The following is a 6,050-nucleotide window of genomic DNA, read 5'->3' on the forward strand; positions in this document are numbered from 1 at the left end:
CCAGACTCTTTGCATTCCTGCAGCTCTTAAAGGCACAGCAAGGAAAAATGAAAGCTCTGATATACCTGGTCTCTGAGCAGCCTGGGCACTGGGCCCATTGCCTCTTGGGGAGAGAGGTCCAATGGGCCACAGGCCTAGCCACCCAGGGAGTTGGCTGAAAAATCTGAGATTCACGCTCAGAAGAGTTTCATTAAGAGCCAAACAATTACTGATACAGGGGCATTTCCAGAGCCAAACCATCAGGAAATGGAACTCCTTAGCGCGGAGGTCCTTGAGTTTTCTCAGTCTCCAGTAGCAGAATTCCCTTCACTTGCAGCTGCAGGCCAGCAATATATAGGACTCAACTCCTGCAGGCCCCAGTCCAGCTGAAGATAAATCACATCCTTAGGACACAATTGTAAAATCTTCCAATTTTTTGCCTTTGCTGTCCAGGTCTACTTATCTCCACCTCTCTTCCACGGTTGGGTCCAGGATACTCACGGTTCTTCCTCAATCACCTACCAAAGTGGAGAAGGTTGGGGCATCTACGAGAAGTGGAAAGATCTCTGACCAGGAGTCAGAAGACCTGGGTTTGTATTTGGTCCCTGCAAGAGACACTAAAAGAATTTTCCAGTGTGGCCCTTGCGTGTCCTTGTCCCCATTAGCTGTTCCTCTCTACCTCTCTTCCAAGTGACGTCAGCCCCTAACTGTTCCTTCCCACCCTCTTGGTATCATCACAGACAATGGCTCCTCATCCTTAAGAACAATTCCTCCTATTTCCAAGAACTGTCTTTGATGACATTCAGCCCTCTGTATCTGCGGATGTGGAGGGCTAAGTGTACTAAGCCATTTTACATAAGGTGAGCATCGCAGGATTTTGGTATCTTCGGGATGTGGGGGTAGGGGATGGGGGATGGGACAGTCCTGGACCGAATTCCCCGCGGATATCAAGGGGCAACGGTATTCCCCAATCTAGGTGAACTTCTGCTGATCCCTCCTCTTAAATTCTCATGAAAAATACTGCCCCACTCAGCCTCCTTCCCTGTGTGAGAATGCTCTTTGGGAAACTTTCCATGCCTGGCATTTTGGAATAAAGTGTTATGCTAAAGGTGCTCTGGTTGATTTTCTTTTAAAATTGTATTTATTTATTTATTTGGCTGCATTGGGTGTTCACTTCGTTGCTGCGCACGGGCTTTCTCTAGTTGCGGTGAGCGGGGGCTACTCTTCCTTGCAGTGCTCGGATTTCTCACTGCGGTGGCTTCTCTTGTTGCGGAGCACAGGCTCTAGTCCTGCAGGCTTCAGTAGTTGTGGCATGCGGGCTGAGCAGTTGTGGCGCACGGGCTTAGTTGCTCCGCTGCATGTGGGATCTTCCCAGACCAGGGATACGAACCCGTGTCCCCTCCACTGGCAGGTGATTTCTTAATCACTGCGCCACCAGGGAAGTCCTGGTTGATTTTCCTGATGAACTCCTTAAGTCCTAACTTTGAGACGGTGAACTAAGATGGATAAGATCCAGTGGAAGTGAAACTCACAATTAACTTTTAGGAGGCAGTGTTTTCTTGGGGTAATCTTTTTCTTGGTTTTCTATAGCAGGTTTACATTATTTTTACAATGAAATATACATTCAATACTAATGGCGTCTAAAGAATTATTGGAGACTCGGTGAGAACAAAGTGGGAGGCCTCATTGTAGCACATGTCCTTGGGCTGTTTCCAAGGCTGCTGTTGCCCCCATGTCTCTGGAAGGGCCTCCAAAGAGCTTGGCCCCAGAGCCCTTCAGTTCAGTCCTGGCAGACGCTCCCTCTCTGCCCCACACACTCTCTTCAGTTACCTGGTTCACAGGCACAAGCCTGGTCTCTCCGCTCTAACTGCCCACACCTGGTCTTGGTTGACAAGCTTTTACTCTTGTGACCCCAGAGGCAGCAAAGCCCACAGCTGGTTCCCCTAACCCATTAGGACTGATGAGCCATGGGGCAGGACTGGAACATGAGTGGAAACCCTCATGTTCTTGTGACCAGAAGTTTCAAAAAGGAAAGTTAAACTCCTTCCGGAGATAGTCACAGCTTTGACTGACATACAGTGGCCAATGGTGGCCATCTTTATTCAGAGCAGGCCTTACTCAATGGAAAGAAAAAGATGGCTTGGTGCCCCTTAGCCTGCTGTTGGGATAAAATCATCCGCTTGGTTCTTTTGCCTTCCTTACATTTAACCTCTGGCCTTGACCACCGCTATAAGCTAGCTCATTAAGGAGGCTAGTGACCAAGCACAGTGACCCCTTTTCTCCTTTGCAAGTGCCTGATCCATCTGCTTTCCAGTCCAGGTATCCTGAGAGAGGAAACTTAAGCCCTTTGACAGCTACCACTATGTCCTCAATGTGGTTGGACCTAAGTCACTAGTCATTGAGCTGTAAGCCCAGCCCCGAGTTGGTGTTTTTCCCTAAATGCCCAGGCAGAACTGGACATACGAATGTCCAGCCTAAACAGCCCACCGAGGCTGATCTCATCCAGTTTTCCAGGTCCTCTTGGAATTCACTGTCTTCATTACTGGTGGTCCTTTTGCTGCTGTGCCTCCTTATTAACTGACCCCCTGATTTCTAGAGCCTTCTCTGCTCCCTGCACCCTCCACTTTACTGAGGGGTGCTGTCTAACTCCAGGAAAGTCTGTGAGGAGGAGACCTTGTCTTCTTAAGGAGGCAGAGGCCACGTCAACAGAATTCCATCTGGGATACTAGAATTCATCATCTGGACCTGAACAGGATGTCTGTTTTTTTCTTCTCTTTTTTCCCCAGATTCTTCCCTTTATCTTTTATTCACCACTCCTGCCCCCCCACCCCACCGCCAATAGCTCTTTGCCTTAATGTCATCCTCCAATCTTCCAACCTTTTACAACTAATTGCATTGTTTCCTGCTTGAGTGACTGGAGCAGCCTCTAATTCCCTGTCTCTTTAGATAAAACATTGGCTGCTTTTATGCCAAAAGGAAAGCCCTTTAAAATGTGACCTCAGCCAACCCCTTGTGGGGAGGAAAACATTTTTCTCTATCCTTCTAGGTTCTTCTGGCTGGTCTAAGAATTAAATCGACATGAGACAGATTAACAAGAGAAAATCAAACAAAAGTTTTAAAACACGTGTGCATTGGAGAGACCCAGGGAAACGGTAACTCGCCAGAATTGCTGAAGCCCTCACCTTAAATACCATCCTCAGCTAAAGACAAAAGAAGCTGTTGGGGTAGTGATTTGGGACTTCAAAGGGGAGGAAGGCAATTCACATGGAGATGGAAAAGCAAATGTTTGGTAAACAAATGTTTGCTGGTTCCTGTAGAGACAGAGGGACACAGAGAGAAATTTTAACAGACTTTGCTAGGCTCCTTTCTGTCTGTCACAGCTGGTTCTTACTTTGTTATCTATAGTGATGGCTCCCTTCCCAAAGGGAAGAGGTCCTCTATCTCTGTTCTTTTAGGCAGTTAGGGGGAAGGTCAAAGTTTCTTCCTGAGTCTTGGGCCTTGATTGTTTTCAGCTCGAAATAATCCAAATGCCAAAGAGATTTTGGGGTGGGAAATTTTGCTCCCCTACAAAAGCAAGACATTTCTGGGGGTATACTCTCTGGAACAATACCTGTGGGGGGATGAGTGAGCAAAGAGAGAAGTTCACCTGCAATGCAGTTGCCACAGAGGCATCAACCAACCCCACAAGGAGCTCTGGAACTAGGTGGGACCTTCAGACGTGTCCAGAATGGAGGCAAAGGGACGCTGCCTTGGCAGCCCTGCATCAAGCACTCCTTGGTGGGGGCTGTTGCTGGGAAGGGAGCGTATATAACCTTGAGTAGGGCAGCTTCCTCTGGCTGAGGACACGGCCTGGAGAAGGACTCAGCTCTGAGCTGTTAGCGGCAACACCCACACAACTGAGGGAATGAGTCTCCTTATCCTGAAGGGTAGATTTGGCCAACATGCCGCAGCACCCACTTCAGTAGGATAAGCAGAGGCCAGACTTCGCCAGGTTTGTAGAACACACCAAATATTTTAGATGTTATGGTAAGAAGAATGAGAGACAATTAGAGTTTCAAGTAAATGAGTTACAGAAATAGGTCTGTGTTTCGGAGAGACGTCTCTGGAGGCCAGGTAAAGGCAACGAGACTAAATTCAAGGTGGGAGATGAGGATGCTGTTATGGTGATTCGTGGAGAGATCATGAGGGCCAGAACAAAAGTGGTGTCAGCAGAGAGAGAGATAAATGGATGTCACTGTATTGTGATTGATAATAAGAAACATATATTTGGTCTTCCGTCACTGTTCCTGGAGTTTTCTTTGATGAGAGCCATTAAAGTGTCTTTTGTTTTGTTAATGAGTTGCCTTGGAAATCACCTAAGGATGGGGGCTGGTTGCCAGAGGAGCCAACGTTGTGATTAAAGGGTTGAAGCTTTCCTTTCCACCCCCTGACCTGGGGGAGGGAAGAGGGGCTGGAAGTTGAGTTTAGTCACCATTGGCCAATGATTTAATCAATCATGCCTCTGTAATGAAGCCTCCAGAAACACCCACAAGGAGAAAGAGTTCGGAGAGCTTCCTGGTTGATACACACCTGGAGATTCAGGAGAGGCTGCTCCCAGAGAGTATGGAAGCTCCACGCCCTTTCCCTACACCTTGCCCTATGCATCTCTTCCATCTGACTGCTCCTGAGTTAGATCCTTTTATAATATACCAGTAATCTAGTAAGTAAAATGCTTCTCTGAGTTCTGTGAGCCGCTCCAGCAAGTTAATCAAACTCAAGAAGGGGATTGTGGGAACCACGGACTTACAGCCAGATGGTCAGAAGCACAGGTGACATGACAACGTGGACTGGGGACTGGCATCCGAAGTGGAGGCAGTCCTGTGGGACTGAGCCTCGAACCTGTGGGATCTGGTGCTACCTCCAGGTAGACAGTGTCAGCACTGAGTTAAATTGTAGGACACCCAGCTGGTAAAGGAGAATGGTGGTGTGGGGAAAAAAACATACATTGTCATTGGAGATCAGCACTGCAGACATCTTTGAGAAATATTTAGAATGTACAATTGACGGAACTCGTTTACTGACCAAATGAGAGGTAGAGAGAGGGGGGAGTCGGGTTCATGGCCAGATTCTGCATTGTTTTCAACAGCCTCCACTCTGACCCCTTCTAGTTTTAACATTCAGACTGCAGCCAGGGGGATGGAGCCAGTTGGCAAAGCTCATTGCATAATTTCCCTGTTTCGAAGCTTTGACTGTCTGCCAGTTCCTCCCCAATAAATTCCTCAGGTCAGGGAAGGCTTTGCAAGGAAGTTAAATCTGAATGAAGATCTACAGTTGGAGTGAAAGGTAGGCCAAGACATAGGGGTGAGTGAGGTACCCTCCTGGTGGCCAGCAAGGTCCTCTTCGGCACCCAGTTTCTGCTACTCTGTTGATGTTTGCCATATGTCTCCCACTCAGCTCTTAGAGTTTAGACACACATCCTTGCTTAGACTAACTCCTGAAAAAATGGCTGGGCTTTCCTCTTGGGCTGGGCTCACAACTGACTCAGGAACTGGTCCCTTGTCTAAATCATGCTCACTCCCACCTGGCAGCCAGGACATACCACCTAACCGGCTCTTGGAAAGACACTTGGAAATTTGCATGCATGATGTACAGACCTCAGCTCCATTATAGAGGCCCACTTAATGGGTTTTAGCATTGACCACAAATCTTATATTATTTTGAAGCGCTCAGTGCCGTCCATCTCCTAGAAAGCTGGACGAATGTGAGATAATTTCACTGTGGGCCACCATAGCCCACGTGCCTATGAAGACTGAGTGCTTGGATACATCAGTTTTACAAGCCGTGCAGTGCTGAGGACGTGATCCCTCACTTCTCTATCCCTGCTGGAGAATGAGACATTCCTCATAAACCAATTTTCAGAAAGCACAAATTTTCTTTTCACCCCGAAAATTTCAAAACATTCTTTAACCTTATTTTCATGGAAATCTTCCCAACTACCTTTCAAATCTATTTGCAGCCATTTATTATTTTCTTAATGACATCAGATGACATTATGAAGATTAGCTATAATGGATCTCTCAGAGATTATTAAG

Source organism: Neophocaena asiaeorientalis, unplaced genomic scaffold (assembly GCF_003031525.2).
Source record: "Neophocaena asiaeorientalis asiaeorientalis breed wild unplaced genomic scaffold, Neophocaena_asiaeorientalis_V1.1 scaffold504, whole genome shotgun sequence".
NCBI lineage: Eukaryota > Metazoa > Chordata > Mammalia > Artiodactyla > Phocoenidae > Neophocaena > Neophocaena asiaeorientalis.